Below are 23,697 nucleotides of genomic sequence, written 5' to 3' on the forward strand. Positions count from 1 at the left end.
GAAGCCACCATAATGCGTGCATGAAGCTGATGAGGACATCAATACCATTGTTACACCCACAACCCCTGCTGCTATACATACTGGACCAATTACTAGAGCTCGCGCACGCCAATTAAATTACCAGGTACTTTCGTTTCTTGGTAATGATTCTAATGTTCATGAGAATATGATGCTACCTAAATTGGATACATTTGTTTTGCTTACAAATGAAGGGCCTAGCTTTGAGAAGGATGAACATTGGAGCAAGAACAAGCATGGAGATTATGGCATGCGCATGGGGAACAAGAACGGAGTTACAAGTGATGATTTCAGGACGTTGAAGCCACCATAATGCGTGCATGAAGCCTTGGACGAAATATACAAGATGCTACTTCATAACTTTCGTCCAGAGGCTATTCTAGGTGCTGCGTCACCTTATTATTGGGCCAGGCCCATGTAATTTCGAAATACTTGAGTATAGGCTGTTTTTAGAGTCCGTATGTGTGGGGAAACAAGAGATAGGGTTGGTTTCGGACCCCTTCCCCAAGGGCCACGAAATCCCCCCCCTTCTTCCTCCATATATACAGCCCTTAGGGCGTCGTTTAGACTTTGGGTTTTGTTTAGATTAAAAATTCGCCATAGCTGCAACTTCGCGTACTTCGTTTGTGTTCAACGACCAGACAAAGGCGTCACAGAACCCCACCTTGATCAATAAAGCTTTAATCTTATATTCGCAATATCCAGATTGCAATCTCAGTTTCTTGCTTGTTCTTCGTTTGCTCGCAGGAAACAGACCCTCGTGGTCAGGTTGATCATGCTCCGGCGTGGTCAATAACCTCTCGGAGTTGGTTTAGCGATTGCTAAGGCGCGACGTCATCGCACGTTCGTAGTCGGATCGTCAAAGTCGACTTCCACCAAAGCGATATCCATCATCTCATCGAAAGACGGGACACCTTTGCCTCTATCAAGTGGTATCAGATTTCCAGGTTGCTCGGTGAGATTTTACAGTTTTTCGTAGTTTAGATCGAGTTTGTTCTTCATACCTATAGTCCACGAAAAAGCCAAAAAAAATTTAGGGTTAGTTCATCCTATCCGAACCAATCTGAGCCTTTGCATAATCTTTTCTGTGTTTGCTTTGTTGAATTTGCGGTTGCATCGTCGTGTCAAGTTGCTGGTCTTAGCGTCTAGTCCTTTAGAGTTTCGAGTTCTGTTCACAGGTTGTCACGTCGCCGCTGCCATATATCACCACCGCATCATCATCATCGCTGCTGCCATATACCACCACCGCACCAACTTCATCGCCGCTGCCATATACCACCACCACATATTCACCGCCAATCCGAGTCCATATACGCCACCACATATCCGCCGCCATCACGCCAATCCGAGTACACCTGCAACGTATATCCGCCACCAGTCCGAGTTCCACCAGATTCATCTCCGCCACCAGTCCGAGTTCCACCAGATTCATCTCCGCCACCAGTCCGAGTTCCACCAGATTCATCTCCGCCACCAGTCCAAGTCCAGTATTTTGTTACTCTGTTTTGGATTTCCAGATCACGCCATACTCCGAGTCGTGACAGAGAAGGACTCCCAAACTTTTGTGTTACCCGCAGTAGAAAAATAGTTCCAGTTTAAAAAAAACTAACTTTGGAAAATTCTGGCTAGGCAGTTTTTAGACCATTTGTAGACTTTTTCGAAAAAAAAATGTTGCGGAGCAAAAAAAAAGGAAAAAGTGCAAAAAAAAGTGAAAAAAAATTCAGAGTGTGCTCCTCCCTTGTTTACGTGCAGCGCCGTGATTTTGTTAGTGTTCTAGGCTCGCGTCTCTAGCACGGTCTAGCCTAGGACCAGCACAGTACCGTCGTTGAGCGTTTATTCAACTTTGCATATCTGAATTGATTATTGCTGACCCTTTTTGCTACCATATTATAAGCCTTCCCAGCTCCACATACATCTATGTCGTGCGTTTGACTCTCCCTGGTAATCGCTCTATCCAAGCTTTGAGAGTTTTGACTACAACGGTTGCCGATCACCACCTGCTGCTGGGTAAGAACTGGTAAGAATTTGAGATTCGCTTGAAGGATTTGTGACACACCACCATCACCACCACTTCCTAGTAGTCTGTATTATCATATTCTTTTGTGTTTCTATTGCTGCTAACCATGGCAGGATCACAAGCCGATGAGACTGATTGGGAGAACATGACAAACAAGGAGTTGCATGATAAATTTCAGCAAATGATGAGTGGCCAGGTGGGAGATGTGCTAAACAGATTTGAAGAGGCTATGGAGAGGATAGATGCCGTGGAGAAGTCGTTCGAGACAAAGCTGGATAACAAGTTTAATTAATTGCTCAAGCGCCTTCCCCAACCGCCACCGGCTGCACCTGTCGCACCTCTACAACAACAACAACCACATCTCCAACGCCGCCTTCCAAATCAAGTGGGATAAGCACAACGCGTTCCAATTGAGACTGGTCAAAATTTGGGTGTCGCTGCACCTACTGTTGATGCTTCTTTGGCTCCTGCTACTGTGGCGGCTGAGGAGGATGACGATTATGCAGGCGATTATGAGGATGAGGTTGATCAAAATCAGAACTACGTGCAGCCACCAGCACCACCACCAGCAGGTCGACCTCAGGTATATGTTCGCAACGGTAGGCCTGCACCACCACCTCAGGTAAGAGATCATGACCATGTTCCTAAACTGAAATTGAATATTCCACCGTTTGAGGGTAGATACATTCCTAATGAATATCTTACTTGGGAGTTAGAAACTGAACAACGTTTTACATGTTTACCATATCCCGAGGAGAGACGGGTTGCTGCTGCTGTTTGTGCTTTCACTAGTTTTGCATGTGTATGGTGGTCTGAACATTGTAGATTATATCCTATTCCAGCTACTTGGGCTGCTTTGAAAACTGCTATGTGTACTCGTTGGGTTCCACCATATTATCAACGTGAATTGCTTCAAAAACTGCAGCGTTTACGACAAGGGAAAAATTATGTAGAAGAATATTATCAGGAATTACAAACTGGCATGATTAGATGTGGTATTGTTGAGGAGAATGAAGCTATGCTTGCACGTTTTATGGGTGGTTTAAATAGAGAGATTCAGACCATTCTAGAGTATAAGGAGTATACTAATATCACTCGTTTATTCCATCTTGCTTGTAAAGCTGAACGTGAAGTGCAGGATCGACAAGCATTGGCGCGAACTAAGTTTTCTGCAGGTCGACCTTCATCATGGACACCGCGTGCATCTTCTACTTCCACTGCACCAGCACCTCCATCAGGTTCCACCTCCAGCCGTGATACAAGAAAGCAGGCACAACCACCACTATCTGCCAAGAGCGCACCTGCCGGGCCTGCACAGAGCTCTTCTTCTTCCATGGCATCAACAGGGCACACAAGTGATATTATTTGTCATCGTTGTAAGGGAAGAGGACATTATGCGCGAGAATGCAAATCTCAGCGTGTAATGATTGCTACTGAGGATGGTGGGCATGAGTCCGCTAGTGACTATGATGAGGAGACTTTGGCTCTTATTACACGTGAAGAACATGGTGGAGATGATTCTGAAAATGAGACGCAATACATGGCTCCTGAAGACGCTGACAGGTATGAATGTTTAGTTGCTCAACGTGTTTTGAGTGTGCAGGTCACACAAGCAGAGCAAAATCAGAGGCATAATTTGTTCCATACAAAGGGAGTTGTGAAGGAACGTTCTGTTCGCGTAATCATAGATGGAGGGAGCTGTAACAACTTGGCAAGCATGGAGATTGTGGAGAAACTATCTCTCACCACAAGACCACATCCACATCCTTACTACATCCAATGGTTCAACAACAGCGGCAAGGTTAAGGTAACACGTACTGTTCGTGTGCATTTTAGTATCTCCACATATGCTAATTATGTTGATTGTGATGTGGTACCCATGAGAGCATGTTCCTTATTACTTGGTAGACCATGGCAATTTGATAAAAACTCTGTACACCATGGTAGAAACAATCAGTATACTCTTGTTCATAAGGATAAAAATATTACTTTGCTTCCTATGACTCCTGATTCCATTTTGAAAGATGACATTAATAGAGCTAATAAAGCAAAACATGAGAAAAATAAGAGTGAAAATCAGATTGTGGCAAAAGAATTTGAGCAACAAATGAAACCTAATAATAAACCATGTAGTGTTGTTTCTGAAATTAAATCGAAAAGTGCATGTTTACTTGCCACAAAATCTGATATTGATGAGCTAGATTTCAACAAATCTGTTTGCTATGCTTTTGTGTGCAAAGAGGCATTATTTTCATTCGAGGACGTGCCTTCCTCTTTGCCCCCTGCTGTCACTAACATTTTGCAGGAGTTCGCTGACGTCTTTCCACAAGACGTGCCACCGGGATTACCACCTATTCGAGGGATTGAGCATCAAATTGACTTAATTCCCGGTGCATCGCTACCCAACCGTGCACCATACCGTACCAATCCAGAGGAGACGAAGGAGATTATGCGTCAAGTACAGGAGCTGCTCGACAAAGGTTATATACGCGAATCTCTTAGTCCTTGTGCTGTTCCTATTATACTTTTGCTAAAAAGGATGGTACATCGCGTATGTGTGTTGATTGTAGAGGCATTAATAACATTACTATTCGTTATCGTCATCCTATTCCTAGGCTAGATGATATGATTGATGAATTGAGTGGCTCTACAATATTTTCCAAAGTTGATTTGCGTAGTGGACACCATCAAATTCGTATGAAACTGGGAGATGAATGGAAAACAACATTTAAAACTAAGTTTGGTTTATATGAGTGGTTAGTCATGCCTTTTGGGTTAACTAATGCACCTAGTACTTTCATGAGACTAATGAACGAAGTTTTACGTGCTTTTATTGGACGATTTGTGCTAGTCTATTTTGATGATATACTGATTTATAGCAAATCTTTGGAAGAACATTTGGAACATTTACGTGCTGTTTTTATTGCTCTACGTGATGCACGTTTGTTTGGTAACCTTGGGAAGTGCACCTTTTGCACCGACCGAGTATCTTTTCTTGGCTATGTTGTTACTCCACAGGGAATTGAAGTTGATAAAGCCAAGATTGAAGCTATTGAGAGTTGGCCGCAGCCCAAAACGGTCACACAAGTGAGGACTTTCCTTGGCCTCGCTGGTTTCTATAGGCGTTTTGTGAGAGATTTCAGCACCATTGCTGCACCTCTCAACGAGCTTACAAAGAAGGATGTGCCATTTGTTTGGGGTACCGCACAGGAAGAAGCCTTCACGGTATTGAAAGATAAGTTGACACATGCTCCTTTACTCCAACTTCCTGATTTTAATAAGACTTTTGAGCTTGAATGTGATGCTAGTGGAATTGGATTAGGAGGTGTGTTATTACAAGATGGTAAACCTGTTGCATACTTTTCTGAAAAGTTGAGTGGGCCTAGTCTGAATTATTCTACTTATCATAAAGAACTATATGCTCTTGTTCGGACTTTAGAAACATGGCAACATTATTTATGGCCCAAAGAATTTGTTATACATTCTGATCATGAATCTTTGAAACATATTAAAAGTCAAGCTAAACTGAATCGTAGACATGCTAAATGGGTTGAATTCATTGAAACTTTCCCTTATGTCATTAAACACAAGAAGGGTAAAGAAAATGTTATTGCTGATGCATTGTCTCGTCGCTATACTATGCTTTCACAACTTGACTTCAAAATATTTGGTTTGGAGACCATCAAAGATCAATATGTGCATGATGCTGATTTTAAAGATGTTTTGCAGAATTGTAAAGAAGGAAGAACCTGGAACAAGTTTGTCGTTAATGATGGATTTGTGTTCCGTGCTAACAAGCTATGCATTCCAGCTAGCTCTCTTCGTCTTTTGTTGTTGCAGGAGGCGCATGGAGGAGGATTAATGGGACACTTTGGCGTGAAGAAGACGGAGGACGTACTTGCTACACATTTCTTTTGGCCAAAGATGAGACGGGATGTTGAGCGTTTTGTTGCTCGCTGCACTACATGTAAAAAAGCTAGGTCACGAATCAATCCTCATGGTTTATATATGCCTTTGCCTGTACCTAGTGTTCCTTGGGAGGATATATCTATGGACTTTGTTTTAGGTTTACCTCAAACAAAGAAGGGGAGGGATAGCATATTTGTTGTCGTGGATAGATTCTCAAAAATGGCACACTTTATACCATGTCATAAAAGTGATGATGCTGTTAATGTTGCTGATTTGTTCTTCCGTGAAATTATTCGTTTGCATGGTGTGCCAAATACTATTGTTTCAGATCATGATACTAAATTTCTTAGCCAGTTTTGGAGATGTTTATGGGCTAAGTTGGGGACTAAACTGCTTTTTAGTACTACTTGTCACCCCCAAACAGATGGACAAACTGAAGTAGTCAATAGAACATTGTCTACTATGCTTAGGGCTGTTTTGAAGAATAATAAGAAAATGTGGGAAGAATGCTTGCCTCATATTGAGTTTGCTTATAATCGTTCATTGCATTCTACTACTAAGATGTGCCCTTTTGAAATTGTGTATGGTTTCCTACCTCGTGCACCTATTGATTTGTTGTCTCTTCCATCTTCGGAGAAGGTTAATTTTGATGCTAAACAACGTGCTGAATTGATCTTAAAAATGCATGAGTTAACTAAGGAAAACATTGAGCGTATGAATGCTAAATATAAACTTGATGGAGATCTAGTTTGGTTACATTTGCGTAAGGATAGATTTCCTGATTTTCTCAAATCAAAGCTAATGCCATGTGCTGATGGTCCTTTTAAGGTGTTAGAGAAAATAAATGATAATGCATATAAACTTGAGTTGCCTGCAGATTTTGGGGTTAGTCCCACTTTTAACATTGCAGATTTGAAGCCTTATTTGGGTGAGGGAGATGAGCTTCCGTCGAGGACGACTTCATTTCAAGAAGGGGAGGATGATGAGGACATCAATACCATTGTTACACCCACAACCCCTGCTGCTATACATACTGGACCAATTACTAGAGCTCGCGCACGCCAATTAAATTACCAGGTACTTTCGTTTCTTGGTAATGATTCTAATGTTCATGAGAATATGATGCTGCCTAAATTGGATACATTTGTTTTGCTTACAAATGAAGGGCCTAGCTTTGAGAAGGATGAACATTGGAGCAAGACCAAGCATGGAGATGATGGCATGCGCATGGGGAACAAGAATGGAGTTACAAGTGATGATTTCAGGACGTTGAAGCCACCATAATGCGTGGATGAAGCCTTGGACGAAATATACAAGATGCTACTTCATAACTTTCGTCCAGAGGCTATTCTAGGTGCTGCGTCACCTTATTATTGGGCCAGGCCCATGTAATTTCGAAATACTTGAGTCTAGGCTGTTTTTAGAGTCCGTATGTGTGGGGAAACAAGAGATAGGGTTGGTTTCGGACCCCTTCCCCAAGGGCCACGAAATCCCCCTCCCTCTTCCTCCATATATACAGCCCTTAGGGCGTCGTTTAGACTTCGGGTTTTGTTAAGATTAAAAGTTCGCCATAGCTGCAACTTCGCGTACTTCGTTTGTGTTCAACGACCAGACAAAGGCGTCACAGAACCCCACCTTGATCAATAAAGCTTTCATCTTATATTCGCAATATCCAGATTGCAATCTCAATTTCTTGCTTGTTCTTCGTTTGCTCGCAGGAAACAGACCCTCGTGGTCAGGTTGATCGTGCTCCGGCGTGGTCAATAACCTCTCTGTCGGGTGGTTGGTGCGACATATGCCAACGGATGGCTTATCATTGTGGGTGCCAATAAGACATCGCCGATGCCTGGAAACGGGATGAGGCGAAGACATGCACGCCGGCGGATCTTACCCAGGTTCGGGGCTCTCCGAGGAGATAACACCCCTAGTCCTGCTCTGCGGGGTCTCCGCATGATCACTAGATCAAGGAAAGGTTGCTACAATCGCTCCTGGAGCTGTTGGGTTCAAGGGAGAAGAAGAACAAGGCTAGCTCTTGCTTCTCTCTATCTCTACGGTGTGTGTGTTGTGTTCAGAAGCTAACCCTTTGCATGGGTGCTCCGGGGGGTTTATATAGGCCTACCCTCCGGGGGTACAATGGTAATCCGGCTGGGCACTGGTCCCAGCCGTCAGTGTCTACGCTCGCCGGCTTCTCCGCCGGCTGTTGGGTCCCGCCGACTGGTGGGTCCCGCCGGCTGCCGGCTTCTTGGTCGACAGGCCGGCCCCACCGCCTAGGGTCTTGTCGGCGGCTGCTTACTGTAGCCTCGCCTCTGATGACGAGGGCTTTGTCGAGGTAAGCGTGGCTACAGTGGGCCGCCTTGGGGGCTCTCACTTTAGCCTTACCTCGTCTTGTCTCCTTAATGGGGCTCCTGCTTCGAGGAAGGGGGTAGCCGGCTTCTGGGGGCCGGCTACACCCTCGGTTGACTGGGGGAGGCCGGGCCGCCTCCGCGCCTCTCTCTGGCGGAAGGGGCCCGGCGCCTGCGGGCCGTACAGGAGTCGGTCGTGGATGATGTCGAGGCTGGCATGGCTACAGTGCCGAGCCGAACAGGAGACGGTCATCTCGTACGGCCTCCTGTGACCATGCCTGCCTCGGGCCTCGGGGGTAGTGGGCCGCACTATGGCCACACCCCGTCTTGTCACCGTTATGTGGGTGTAGCTTTGGTGGTTGTCGTCTCGGTCGGCTTCTTGGAGTCGGCGTCCTTCTTGGCCGGCTTCTTGGAGTCGGCCACCCCGTAGTCGTCCTGGGGAGGGGTTGCTGAGGCTGGGTCGCCTTCCGGGAGTCGGCTTCAGAGGTAGCCGGCTAGGGGAGGCGGCCCAATGCTTGGAGTGCTTGGAGGTCCGAAGGCCTGATAAATTCAACAACAGAACCAGGGGCAGTCGGCTAGGCTACCCGTGGCCATTTACTCCGACAGTAGTCCCCGAAGCTGATTGGGCTTCGAGGTGGAGTAGGGGTTGAGAAGCTCGATCAGCTTCCTATCTTGACAAGTCGGCAGCTGGGAGCCGGCTTTAGTTAGGCGTGCCGCCTTGGTCGAAAACTCCGGAGTCGGAGGGCGGGAGCTCGCTAGCGTCTGCTCCGGGCCGCGAGCCGGCCACTTGCTGTCTGCGAACCACGTGGCCCCCCTCGGCCAGAAAGCCTGCCAGCCCATGCGCGTGACGGGACGTCGCCGCAGGGCGGGGGCCCGCCACGTCCGCGCCCGGGCCTAGGCGCGGATTCTCTGTATCCCGAAACCGCCCGCACGTTTCCTTGCGGCAGTTTCGGCTCGCCTTTAGGGCGCAATAATCGCGGGGCGTGGGGGGAATGGGCGCAGTTAATCCCACGTCTCCCCCCACGTCCGGCCTCTTCGGCCTCGCCTCGCGAAGCTATAAGTAGGGGGAGGTGGAGGGCGGCAGGCCCTCGCACGCTCCTCCTACTTCCACCATCTTCTTCGCTCGCCGTTTCTTGCAACAGCGCCTCGCCGCTGCACTCTTCCACCGCACGTTCCTCCACCGCCGCGCTAGTTTTTGCCATGCCTCCCGCCACGGAGCAGTATGGCGGGGATTGGGACGGCTCCAACGTGCACGAAGACCACGTCGAGTTCCTCCGCAATACTCGGCGGCTGCCGGCCGCGGACAAGGTGGAGGTCCGCCTTGCGCCGGCGAGGGAAATTACGCCGGAGCCGCGGGAGGGCGAGCGGGTGGTCTTCCGCTCACACTTCTTGCGTGGCATCGGCCTGCCAGCGAGCGCCTTCTTCCGCTCCTGGCTCGACTTCTATCAGCTCCAGCCGCACCATCTCACCCCAAACGCGGTGGTGCTGCTGTCCGCCTTCGTCACCCTATGCGAGGGCTACCTCGGCGTCCTCCCCACCCTTGGGCTCTGGGGGGAGTTCTTCCAGTCGAAGCTGGGCACGCGCATGCGGGCCGTGCCGGCTCAGACTGGCGCCTTCATCGCGTCGCGGAGATCGGTCGCCGACAACCCCTTCCCCGTCATCACGCTGATCCAATCGGTGAAGAAGTGGCAAAAATCGTACATCTATGTGCGGAACATCGCCCCGCGGGGCGACTACATCAACCTGCCGGCTTACGTAGCCGGCCCACCAGAGGGCAGGCGGCCCCAGTGGTCCTTCCGGGCCGTGACTCTGACGCCGGCCGGGTCCACCGCCGTCGCCCGAGTGCGGGAGCTGACCCAGGCAGAGGGCTTGACGGGGCCCGACCTTCTGGCCGCGTTCGTCACGCGCCGGGTTCTTCCGCTCCAGAGCTGGCCTCATCTGATCTGTCAGATGAGCGGCCAGCTCGATCCGAGCCGAATGTGTACCAAGGAGATGCCGCGCGAGGAGGTCGCCTATATGGTGAACTACCTTGCGAACTGCAAACTCACCGAAGAGTGGCAGTTCGGCAAGGAACCGTATAGCCGAGCCAATCCGCCGCCTACGGTATGTTCTCCTTGTCTCTTTCTCTCTCTCTTCGCTTTGTTGCCGAGTTCCTCTTAGCCGATTCTAACTTAGTCGGTTTGCTTTTCGACAGAGCCCTCTGCTTCGGCCAGCTGGCGGGTCAGACTCGGAGCGCCGATTTGTCCCCGACCGGACCGAACACGATCTGGAGGACCCCGACCTGGGGGCGGCCGGTATGGACGACGACGTCGAGCCGGGTGGTGGCCAAGCCGGCGGCGAAGCAGGCGGCTCCGGGCTCGGAGTTACCTTTGACGACTGGCCGGACGACGATGAGGCCGAAGTCGTCCCGCGCCGCCAGCCGGCATCTGGACGCGGCGCGGGTTCCTCCGCCGCGCTGCCTGCTCGGGGTGGAGGTCAAAAGCGTCGCGCCGCCCAGGGTTTGTTCGGCAGCCGAACGAAGAAGCCCAGAGGCGGGGCGGCAGCCACCAGGCGGGAGGAGGCGGCCGCGAAGGCGGCTCGCTTCCGCAAGACGGTGAAGCAACCGCAGACCGTGTCGGCGTAAGTTCACTTTCTTTCGTATACTCTTTTTTCTTTCTTTTCTTTGGTGGTTCCTGAACTCTTGTCTTTTTCTTCAACGATCAGAGCTCCATTGTCGCTTGAGCGGGCGGCTGCCGCCTCCGTCGTTGAGTCGCCGAGGGGCTCTGGGAGCACCACCCGCCGCGTGGACCCCCGTGCCGACCTTCAGGAGGCGACAGAAAGGAACGCGCGGGAGGCGCGGGCGGAGCGAGAGGCGCGGGAGGCGGAGGCACGGAGGGCGGCCGCCACCCAGGCGGCACGGGAGGAGGAGGCGGCGAAGGCACTCGCCGATGCCGCAGCCAGGGCCCAAGCAGAGGCTGCGGCCGCGGCGGCGACGGGGGAGGTTTTGATGGTCACCCCGCTGTGCGTCATGGCGCCTGGGGACATGGAGCCCTCGCCAGAGGGAGCCAGCGGCGACCAGCCAGGGCTGGGGGGAAGCGACGACGTCATCATCCTGGAGAGGGCGCCGGTGCCGACCCCGCCAACTGGGGCGGTCCAGCTCGTCGGCCCGGGATGCGGAGGCGGCCAGCGCTACCTCGGGGTGGACGCCAGGCGGAGGGACGGCCGTGGTGAACGTGGCTGCACAGGACGTCCGGACCCGGCTCCAGGGCCAAGCTGCGGCGCTGAGGCAGTTCACCGATGAGTTCCTCGTGGCGCGGGCGGCCATCCGGGTTAGTATTCCCATCTTGCTTCTTCTTGATCTTGATTTCTTCCGTGGGGGCGCGTCAGCGCACCCACTGGGTGTAGTCCCCGAGTTCTGAGTCGGCTGCTGAGCAGGCGGCTTGGAACTTCTTGGTGGATTTGCCTTTGCTATTTTTGTTCTTACTTCGGTCTTCTGTCCATCTTGCAGGACTACCACAACCTTCGAGCGGCCGCCTTCAACTCCCAGGCTCGGGAGCTGACTCAGAAGACCGCCGACCTTACTGAGAGCCGAGGTACGTGCTTTGTTCTTTATCTCATGTGGGGGCGCGTCAGCGCACCCACTGGGTGTAGTCCCCGAGATTCAGGCCGACTGCTGAGCAGTCGGGTCGGATCTTCCTTGACGACTTCTTCTTATTGTTCTTTCTTTTTCTGCCGTCCCTGCAGCGGCCAACGCCAGTCTTAGGGCACAGCTGGGAGAGTCTCAGACTGCCCTTCGTGCCAAGGATGCCGAGCTCGCCGCCTTGGTGCAGGAGCGCGACCGCCTGGTCAAGAAGCTGGCCGACCAGGAGGAGGGCCACAAGGCGGCCCTGAAGGTGGTGCAGGACCGCGAAGCCGCCCTCCAGGCCGAGTACGAGACGGAGGCGGCTGGCTGGGCTGAGGCCAGGCAGACTCTGGTCTCTGGCTATGACCAGATCGAAGATCTGGTTGACGGTAAGCCGCCTACCTCTTCGTCCTTTCTTGCCATCTGCCACTTTGGCTCTTTTTCTGATTTGGTGCTCTTTTCTCCTTTTCTTCTTCTTTCTTGCGCAGAATATTTCCCTGGCTATTCTACTGTCGCCAACCAGACCATCGAGGCCCGTCGCCAAGCGCGAAGGCAGGCTGGCTTTGAGATCTCGCCAACCGCCGGCCGCTCGCTGGAGGAGCAGCTCCTGGCGATCCAGGCCCGCATCCAGCCGGCTCACCGACTGCTCCGTCGGCTTCAGCGTGCCGGGGCGCAAGTCTTGGCCGCCCTCTGGCCCGGCCAAGTGGTTCCTCGCACCCCCAGTCGGACTGCCGACTGGCTGGAGGTGGCAGTCGGCCGCTTCGAGGCTTGGAAGGCCTCGGCGGCTCGCTCCGGCGCCAGGCGGGCGCTGGAGTTCGTCAAGGCCTGGTATCCCGGCCTGAGCCTGGATCAGCTGGCTACCTGGCGGCAGCAAGCCGACACAGAGCTGGAGCCGGCGCGGCCGGCTATCATCCGGCGGGCTTCGGCGATCACCGATTACACCGACACCAGCGTCTTCGCCCCCGAGGTAGATGACAACGGTGTCGCCCAGCCGGAGGAGTGGTTCGGGCTGAACCCGGCGGACGGTGAGGACTCGGCGGAGGAGATCGACTCCAGCGACGAGGGCGAAGAGGAGGAGGAGGGTGAAGACGCCGAGCCGGCTGGTGGGGCAGCCGGCCAGCCTCAGCCTGACCGTACCTCCAGCACTACGTCGCGAGCGAGTGCGTCGCCTGCCGCTGATGGTGGTCAAGCCGAGACCCGCTAGGCGGCCACTCCTTCAGCCGGCGGGGCCGTCTCCACCAACCAGCTCGGCCTCCGCGCCGCGCCCTAGTCTGCCATCTTTTGTTTTCCTGTCTTGTTACTTTTGGAACAATGTTTGGTTAAGTCTGCACAATTCCACCCACTGGGTGTATTCGAACTTATGTCTGTTGCCAGCCTGTTGGGGGCTTTATGTGTATATATAACTTATGCATTCGGCCTTTCCTTGTACTTTTGCTTTTTGTCCTTGTGTTGTTTCCTTTGCCGCCCTCCCTTGGTGGCCGCCTCCCCAGTCCAACAGTTGCTCTGCAATCTGTAGCTGTAGGAGTGCTTGGCCAATTGGGGGGAGGAGTACTTTAGCTTTGCTGGACTAAAGCTAAGTGTTTAGGAAGCCGGCCAGCCGGCTGTTCTGGCAGCCGGCAGGCATGTTTGGAGGCCGTCTCTTTGCTATATAGGTTCGTTGTTCCTTAGCCATTTTTCGTGTGGGCGTCCTTTCTGCCTTGCCTCTTGCTAGTCGGACAGTCGGTTCTTCGAGCTGCGACTTTCAACAAGAGGGGACTCGGGAGCCGGCACACTACTTTTCTGACTTCATGTAGAACTTTCAATATAGCTCAAGGCGGCCAGTCCCCGGGCCGACTAGTCGAACCCGGTGCCAAACAAGAATTCAAAATGTAATAATACATTCATGGATATGACACTTGTCATTCATAGATAAACAAGGGCAGTCCCCGAGTACTGCTCGGGGGGCCTGTTGGTTTGTACTTAATACAAAAAAGGGTAGCATGATACATACTGCTTTCAACTGTAAAATCATCTCAGGAGGTTTGCGTTCCATGGTCGCTCCGACTCCTTGCCGGAGTCGTCTCTCTTGCGTGCTCTTGGTTTTTGCGCGTCGATCAAGTAGTAGGAGTCGTTGCCGAGTGCCTTGCTGACGACGAAGGGGCCTTCCCAAGGGGCCGAGAGCTTGTGCTGGCCGGCTGTTCGCTGGATCAGCCGGAGCACAAGGTCGCCCTCTTGAAAGGATCTTGGCTTGACCTTGCGGTTGTAGTAGCGGCGCAGCCCTTGCTGGTAGATGGCGGACCGGCTGAGTGCTAGCAGCCGGCCTTCTTCCAGTAGGTCCACGCCGTCTTCTCTTGCTTCTTTGGCCTCCTCCTCCGTGTACATGGTGATCCGAGGCGAGTCGAACTCGATGTCTGTTGGGATGACAGCCTCGGCACCGTACACGAGGAAAAATGGAGTGAAGCCGGTTGCCTTGTTGGGTGTAGTGCGCAGGCTCCAGAGGACAGCCGGCAGCTCTTCGAGCCAGCAGCCGGCCGATCGCTCCAGTGGTACAACCAGTCGGGGTTTGATGCCGGAGAGGATGAGTCCATTTGCTCGCTCGACCTGGCCGTTTGACTGCGGGTGGGCAACGGACGCTAAGTCCAGTCGGATGCCCTGCGTCGCGCAGAAACGTGCCAGTGCTCCTTTGGCGAAGTTCGTGCCGTTGTCGGTGATGATGCTGTGCGGCACGCCGTACCGAGTAGTGATGTCGGTGATGAATGTCACGGCAGTCGGCCCATTCAGCTTTTTGATCGGCTTTGCTTCGATCCACTTTGTGAACTTGTCCACAGCGACAAGTAGATGCGTCAAGACGCCGCGGGCTGTCTTGAAAGGGCCCACCATGTCCAGTCCCCAGACGGCAAAAGGCCAGGCGAGGGGAATGGTCTTGAGTGCAGAAGCCGGCAGGTGTTGCTTGGAACTAAAAACTTGGCATCCTCTGCAGCTCTTGACTATTTCTTTAGCATTCTCCAAGGCAGTCGGCCAGAAGAAACCATGGCGGAAAGCCTTGGCCACAAGTGATCTTGAGGCTGCGTGGTGGCCGCATTCACCTTGGTGGATGTCTTTGAGGATTGCCACTCCTTTTTCTGGCTCGACACAACGCTGGAAGACTCCAGTGACGCTGCGCTTCACAAGCTCTCTGTTGATTATTGTATATGCTGCGGGTCATCGTTGCACTAGTCTTGCTGAGATCTCATCAGCCGGCAGCTCTCTGCTGACTAGGAACTTGAGGATGGGCTGGGCCCATGAGGGAGCTGTGACTTCTTCTGTTAATGTAGCCACCATGACTCGGGTGGGTGGGTTGGGTGAGTCGGCCACTGCTTCTTGTGTCGTTGTAGTCCCCGGGCCGACTGCTGCAGTCCCCAGGCCGGGTTCTGAAGTCCCCGGGCCGGGTGCGACTACGGCAGTCCCCGGGCCAGTTGTCTCAGTCCCCGTGCCGCCTGCGGGGTTTCTCCAGTCGGATCTGGCTGTGTCTGGCGCAGGTGGTACGAAGATGGAATCCGACTCTGGAGACGGCTTGATGGACGGCTTGAGGAGGCGCTGGAGGGAGACGCCAGTCGGTATGGCTTGTCGAGTGGAGCCAATCCGTGCTAGGGCATCTGCTTGGTCATTGTCGGCCCTTGGCACGTGGAGGAACTCGCACCCCTCGAAGTATCCGCTGATCTGCTGGACGAGCAATCGATAACTCGCCATGTTCGCGTCCTTGGCGTCCCAGTCGCCAGACGATTGCTGGACCACCAAGTCTGAGTCGCCGTAGCATAGGATCCGGCGTATGCCAAGCTCTTTGGCTAGCCGGAGCCCGTGTACGAGCGCCTCGTACTCGGCCACGTTGTTGGAGGCGGCAAAGTGGATCTGCAGCGTGTACTTGAGCTTGTCGCCTTTGGGAGAGGTGAGGACGATGCCGGCTCCCAAGCCGGTGCGCATCTTGGACCCGTCAAAGTGCATCCGCCAATGGGTAGAGTCGGGAGCCGGCGGTAGGTACTGGGTCTCGGCCCAGTCGACGAGGAAGTCGGCCAATGCTTGCGACTTGATGGCGGTGCGGGGCTGGTAGAAGATTGTGTAGGACGCCAACGCGATGGCCCATTTTGCCACCCGGCCGGATGCATCCCGGCTGCCTATGATCTCGGCGAGCGGGGCAGTGCATACGACCGTGATGGGGTGCTCTTGGAAGTAGGGCTTCAGTTTCTTGGCAGCGAAGTACACCCCATAGCACATCTTCTGGTAGTGCGGGTAGTTTTGCTTTGAGCTGGATAGCACTTCGCTGAGATAGTACACCGGCCTCTGGACTAGCTGGGCTCGGCCTTCCTCCGGGCGCTGGACCACAACAACAGTGCTGACGACTCGGCTAGTCGCGGCGATGTAGAGGAGCATGGGCTCCTTCTCAGTCGGCGCCGCCAGGACAGGCGGAGTGGTCAGCATTTTCTTCAACTCATGGAAGGCTTGGTCGGCTTGGTCGTTTCACTCGAAGTGAGTGGACTTCTTCATGAGTCGGTACAGGGGGAGAGCCTTCTCTCCTAGTCGACTGATAAAACGATTCAAGGAGGCTAAGCAGCCAGTGAATTTCTGCACATCTCGCTGTTTGGTGGGAATCTCCATCCTCTCGATGGCCTTGATCTTGACAGGGTTGCATTCAATGCCGCGTTCGGAGACCAGGAAGCCCAGTAGCTGGCCGGCTGGCACTCCGAACACGCACTTCTCGGGGTTGAGCTTGATTTGGAATCGGCGCAAGTTGGCGAATGTTTCTTTCAGGTCTTCCAGCAAGGTACCGCGCTTCTCTGTCTTCACCACAATGTCGTCTACATAGACGTGGGCATTTCTGCCGAGTTGTTTCAAGAGGCATTTCTGCATGCAACGCTGAAAAGTGGCATCGGCATTCCTCAAGCCGAATGCCATAGTCAGGTAGCAGAAAGCTCCAAAGGGTGTGATGAAGGCAGTCTTCAGGCGGTCAGCTGGGTCCAACTTGATCTGATGGTACCCTGAGTACGCATCCAAAAAACTTAACAGCTCGCATCCGGCTGTGGAGTCTATCACTTGGTCAATCCGTGGCAGAGCAAACGGATCCTTTGGGCAGGCCTTGTTCAGACTGGTGTAGTCTATACACATACGCCACTTGTTATTCTTCTTCAGAACCAGAACTGGGTTGGCAAGCCACTCTGGAAAGAACACTTCCATGATAAAGCCAGCGGCAAGGAGTCGGGCTATCTCTTCTCCCACAATTCTTCGCTTCTCTTCTGACAGTCGGCGGAGGGGTTGCTTGACCGGCTTCGCATCAGATCGGACATGTAATTTGTGCTCGGCGAAATCCTTCGGGACACCCCGCATGTCCTTTGGGGACCATGCAAAGATGTCTCGATTCTCACGGAGGAAGTCGACGAGCTCGCCTTCCTATTTACTGTCCAAGTTCGCCCCAATGACAGCGAACCTCTCCGGGTTCTCCGGGTCCAGGGGTATCTTCTTCGTCTCTTTGGCAGGCTGGAAGGAGCCCTGCGCATCACAATCCTTGGGGTTGGGGGACAAGGCCGGCTGCTTGCCGGCCATGGCCACAACCCGTTCCGACATCTTCTTCTCTCCTGCCACCACGAGGGACTCGGCCAGCCGGCTACTGGCCATGGCGCACTCGATGGACTTCTTGTAGTCGCCGGCTACCGTGATGATCCCCTTCGAGCTCGGCATCTTCATCTTCAGGTAGGCGTAGTGGGGCACAGCCATGAACTTGGCCAGGGCAGGTCGGCCGAGCAGTGCATGATAGGGGCTCTCCAAATCCACTACCTCGAACCATATTGCTTCTCGGCGAAAATGATCTTTGTCTCCGAAGAGAACATCCATTTTGATCTTGCCGATTGGGGAGCAAGACAGGCCAGGGACGATACCATGGAAGACGGTGCGGCTCGGCATGAGCTGCTTCGCTTTGACGTTCAGCTTCTCCATGGTATCGCGGTACAGTATGTTGATACTGCTTCCGCCGTCTATCAGGACGCGGGAAAATCTGGCAGCTCGCCTCTCCGTCGCGAGGGTGACATCCAAGACCATTGCATAGGAGCCAGGCGAAGGCATTACCTCTGGGTGGTCAGCCTGGCTTCAGCTGATTGGTTTCTCTGACCAGTGCATGAACTCGGGAGTGTTAGTGGCGACTGCATTCACTTCTTGATGTTGTCGGCGTCGGCCGCGCTTGTCGTCGGCTTGACTGGTGAAGACGACGTAGGCGGCGTGCTCTTCGGGAAATTCGTCTTGGATGGCGCCGACTGCCGGCCGAGCCGCCGGCTGCTGGGGGGCTGGAGGCGGCGGGCCGAGAGGCGGAGGCGGCAACATCCCCTCGCCCTTGGTGATGCGGGTGAGCCAGTGGCATGTCCGGGTTGTGTGGTTGGACGGCTTCGCGCCGCTGTGGAACTTGTAGGGGGCGTCGAGAGCTTGTTCGTAGGAGAAAGACGGCTGCCAAGCCGGCCTTCCACCCTTCTTCTTGGGAGCGGGCCGTTCTTCGGGTTGCTCGTCTTCAACGGTGGCCACCTGCCGACTGGAGGAAGTCGGTATGGGGGCCTTTCGCTTGTGGTCGTTCTGGTAGGGGCGCCGATTAGGGTCGCCAGCCGGCGTCTTAGGAGCCGGAGCAATCACTTTCCCCGAGGCGTCCACTCGGAGCTCCGTCTTCATTGAGGAGTCAGCTGTGGCGTACTTGTCCGCGATGACCAGCAACTCATCGAGGGTAGCCGGCTCGTCACAGAGGAGTCGGTGCTTGAGGAGGGTGCCCTCTCGGCACCCGACGGTGAAGTACTCGATGGCCTGGACCTCGTGCACCCCCTCGCAGGAGTTGCGGAGCTCGGCCCATCGCGTGAGGTAGTCGCGGGTCGACTCGTTGGGCCCTTGGACGCAGAGGGAGAGCTGGCGAGGCTTGGGAGGCCGCTTGTAGGTGCTGGTGAAGTTGCGGACGAAGACTTCGATGAAGTCCAGCCAACTGTTGATGCTGTAGGGCTTGAGGCTGTTGAGCCATGTGCATGCCGTGCCTTGCAGCATGAGGGGGACGTACTTCACGGCGACGCGCCGATTGCCGTTGGCTATGCTGACGGCCGTGGAGTAGTCGATGAGCCAATCTTCCGGCTTCACCGAGCCGTTGTACTTGGGCGTGTCTCTGGGGAGCGAGAACCCTTTGGGGAAGGGCTCGTCGCGGATGCGGGGGCCAAAGCATGGCGGGCCGACATCGTCTTCTTCTTCTAATGCCAAGGATCGAGCAAGGCGGTCGATCCTGTGGCGGGCGTCGTTCTCGCCGACTCCTTCTCGACGGCCGAGTCGGTCGCCAATAGTCGGGTGTGTGATAGGCGGCGGAGTGAGGCGTCTTTCTCTTCGAGGCGGGGGAGGAGGCAGATTTCCTTGGTGTTCAACCGCTCGAGGGCGGCCTTCCGCGTCGCGCTCGATGGTAATGCGAGTCCGGCTGCGGCTGGCAGCCGGCTCCTTGTCTTTCTTCTGGCACGCGCCGCTCGCAGTCGGCGAGCGGGACGTCGCGGCGTGCTCCCGGCGCGGGGGATGACTATCAGCGCGGGCGCCGGCTTCGTGCCGTTCTGCAGCCGCGTCGATCAGCTGCTGGATCCGTCTTGCCATGTAGGGGAGCTCATCGGCTCCCAGCCCATTGAGCTCTTCTGCAGCCGCCTGAGCGGCTCGTAGATTCTCGAGCGGGGTGGCGTAGACGGGGCGATCTGCCCCCAGCATGCTGGCGACGGCCGCGCCGCGCTTCTGGACGAAGCCGGCTCGGCTCGGGCCGCTAGGCATCGGCGTACCGAAGGCGGCGCGGTCGACTTCGCGCTGGTGGGCCTCGGTGAGGCGTCTCATGGAGGCTATCTTCTGGCCCTCCGCGATGAGGGCAAGGCGGCGTGCCTCTAGGGTCTCGGCGTCAGCGTCGGCCGGGATGGGGGCGGAGAGGTCGTGCATTGCCACTTGCAGGGCGTCGTGGGCATTCTCGCCCGAGTTGGCGACGTGGCTGATGACCAGCACTTCGGTGACAGCGCTGCTGCCGCTGTCAGCTCGAGGGAGGGGGTCGTCCAAGACCACCACGTCGGAGGGGTAGGCGTCAAGCGATGCTGTGTCGGAGTCGATGAGCATCGGGTCGGTGGAGCCGACCGACTCCATGTCCAGCAGGCTCGCTGGAGACGTGAAGCTGGTCGAGGAGGCTGACGAGGCGGTTCTCGGGGTAGTCGGTGCCTGCGTCGGACGCAGGCTCGTCGGAGATGCGAGTCTCGCCGAGCAGATCGGCGAGGCAACTCGCTGCGCAGGCGTCGTCGACGCCTTGCAACGCGTCGAGGCAAACGCCATCGGGCGCAGCAGGCTGGCTGCGCTCGCGGGGGAGGAAGAGGGTTCCCGTCCAGAACAGGTCTCCGGACAACGGTGCACCTGGCCCCACGGTGGGCGCCAAATGTCGGGTGGTTGGTGCGACATATGCCAACGGATGGCTTATCATTGTGGGTGCCAATAAGACATCGCCGGTGCCTGGAAACGGGATGAGGCGAAGACATGCACGCCGGCGGATCTTACCCAGGTTCGGGGCTCTCCGAGGAGATAACACCCCTAGTCCTGCTCTGCGGGGTCTCCGCATGATCACTAGATCAAGGAAAGGTAGCTACAATCGCTCCTGGAGCTGTTGGGTTCAAGGGAGAAGAAGAACAAGGCTAGCTCTTGCTTCTCTCTATCTCTACGGTGTGTGTGTTGTGTTCAGAAGCTAACCCTTTGCATGGGTGCTCCGGGGGGTTTATATAGGCCTACCCCCCGGGGGTACAATGGTAATCCGGCTGGGCACTGGTCCCAGCCGTCAGTGTCTACGCTCGCCGGCTTCTCCGCCGGCTGTTGGGTCCCGCCGACTGGTGGGTCCCGCCGGCTGCCGGCTTCTTGGTCGACAGGCCGGCCCCACCGCCTAGGGTCTTGTCGGCGGCTGCTTACTGTAGCCTCGCCTCTGATGACGAGGGCTTTGTCGAGGTAAGCGTGGCTACAGTGGGCCGCCTCGGGGGCTCTCACTGTAGCCTTACCTCGTCTTGTCTCCTTAATGGGGCTCCTGCTTCGAGGAAGGGGGTAGCCGGCTTCTGGGGGCCGGCTACACCCTCGGTCGACTGGGGGAGGCCGGGCCGCCTCCGCGCCTCTCTCTGGCGGAAGGGGCCCGGCGCCTGCGGGCCGTACAGGAGTCGGTCGTGGATGACGTCGAGGCTGGCATGGCTACAGTGACGAGCCGAACAGGAGACGGTCATCTCGTACGGCCTCCTGTGGCCATGCCTGCCTCGGGCCTCGGGGGTAGTGGGCCGCACTGTGGCCACACCCCGTCTTGTCACCGTTATGTGGGTGTAGCTTTGGTGGTTGTGGTCTCGGTCGGCTTCTTGGAGTCGGCGTCCTTCTTGGCCGGCTTCTTGGAGTCGGCCACCCCGTAGTCGTCCTGGGGAGGGGTTGCTGAGGCTGGGTCGCCTTCCGGTAGTCGGCTTCAGAGGTAGCCGGCCAGGGGAGGCGGCCCAATGCTTGGAGTGCTTGGAGGCCCGAAGGCCTGATAAATTCAACAACAGAACCAGGGGCAGTCGGCTAGGCTACCCGTGGCCATTTACTCCGACACTCTCGGAGTTGGTTTATCGATTGCTAAGGCACGACGTCATCGCACGTTCGTAGTCGGATCGTCAAAGTCGACTTCCACCAAAGCGATATCCATCATCTCAGGAAAGACGGGACACCTTTGCCTCTATCAGAAGCCTTGGACGAAATATACAAGATGTGATGAGGACATCAATACCATTGTTACACCCACCGCCCCTGCTGCTATACATACTGGACCAATTACTAGAGCTCGCGCAAACCAATTAAATTACCAGGTACTTTCGTTTCTTGGTAATGATTCTAATGTTCATGAGAATATGATGCTGCCTAAATTGAATACATTTGTTTTGCTTACAAATGAAGGGCCTAGCTTTGAGAAGGATGAACATTGGAGCAAGAACAAGCATGGAGATGATGGCATGCGCATGGGGGACAAGAACGGAGTTACAAGTGATGATTTCAGGACATTGAAGCCACCATAATGCGTGCATGAAGCCTTGGACGAAATATACAAGATGCTACTTCATAACTTTCGTCCAGAGGCTATTCTAGGTGCTGCGTCACCTTATTATTGGGCCAGGCCCATGTAATTTCGAAATACTTGAGTATAGGCTATTTTTAGAGTCCGTATGTGTGGGGAAACAAGAGATAGGGTTGGTTTCGGACCCCTTCCCCAAGGGCCACGAAATTCCCCCCTCTTCCTCCATATATGCAGCCCTTAGGGCGTCGTTTAGACTTTGGGTTTTGTTTAGATTAAAAGTTCGCCATAGCCGCAACTTCGCGTACTTCGTTTGTGTTCAATGACTAGACAAAGGCGTCACAGAACCCCACCTTGATCAATAAAGCTTTCATCTTATATTCGCAATATCCAGATTGCAATCTCAGTTTCTTGCTTGTTCTTCGTTTGCTCGCAGGAAACAGACCCTCGTGGTCAGGTTGATCGTGCTCCGGCGTGGTCAATAACCTCTCGGAGTTGGTTTAGCGATTGCTAAGGCGCGACGTCATCACACGTTCGTAGTCGGATCGTCAAAGTCGACTTCCACCAAAGCGATATCCATCATCTCATCGAAAGACGGGACACCTTCGCCTCTATCAAGTGGTATCAGATTTCCAGGTTGCTCGGTGAGATTTTACAGGTTTTCGTAGTTTAGATCGAGTCTGTTCTTCATACCTACAGTCCACGAAAAAGCCACACAAAAAAATTAGGGTTAGTTCATCATATCCGAACCAATCTGAGCCTTTGCATAATCTTTTTAGGGTTTTTGCTTTGTTGAATTTGCGGTTGCATCGTTGTGTCAAGTTGCTGGTCTTAGAGTCTAGTCTTTTAGAGTTTCGAGTTCTGGTCATAAGTTGTCACGCCGCCGCCGCACCATCATCATCGCCTTGCCATCTACCACCATTGCTTATCCGCCACCGCTTTGAATCCGTATCCATATACCACCACCAATCCGTATCCATATACCACCACCGATCCGTATCCATATACCACCACCGCTACCATATACCACCACCGCTGCCATATCCTACCATCATATATCCACAACCAATCCGAGTTCTTTTCATATTCGGTTTGTTTTAGAGATCCATCTATTTTCCGTTTCGTGTTTCCTTGCCTGAGTAGGTCTCAGAAAAAAAAGTCTGGAGACCCCCGGGCAGTTTTTAGGCCAAAATTTCGGCGACCAAAAATATTTTTTCCCTATCCTATTTTTAGTTCCCGGGGAGTGTTTTGAGACACTCGCCATCATAGTGATTTTTTGTCGCACTTTTTCGTCATCGCTGCCCTGATTTCCGAAAAAAATAGTCAAAAAATTTTGTGCCTATCCTGTCAGTTTGACCTGGGAAGAGTTTTGAGACACTCGTCATTATAGTGATTTTTCGCAAAAAAAAAGAGGACAAAAAAAAAAGAGCGCGAAAAAAAGAGGAAAAAAAATTCCACAGTGTGCTTTTCCCTTGTTTACGTGCAGCGCCGTGATTTTGTTAGTGTTCTAGGCTCGCGTCTCTAGCACGGTCTAGCCTAGGACCAGCACAGTACCGTCGTTGAGCGTTTATTCAACTTTGCATCTCTGAATTGATTATTGCTGACCATTCTTGCTACCATATTATAAGCCTTCCCAGCTCCACATACATCTACATCGTGCGTTTGACTCTCCCTGGTAATCGCTCTATCCAAGCTTTGAGAGTTTTGACTACAACGGTTGCCGATCACCACCTGCTGTTGGGTAAGAACTGGTAAGAATTTGAGATTC

Source organism: Triticum aestivum, chromosome 3D (assembly GCF_018294505.1).
Source record: "Triticum aestivum cultivar Chinese Spring chromosome 3D, IWGSC CS RefSeq v2.1, whole genome shotgun sequence".
Classification (NCBI taxonomy): domain Eukaryota; kingdom Viridiplantae; phylum Streptophyta; class Magnoliopsida; order Poales; family Poaceae; genus Triticum; species Triticum aestivum.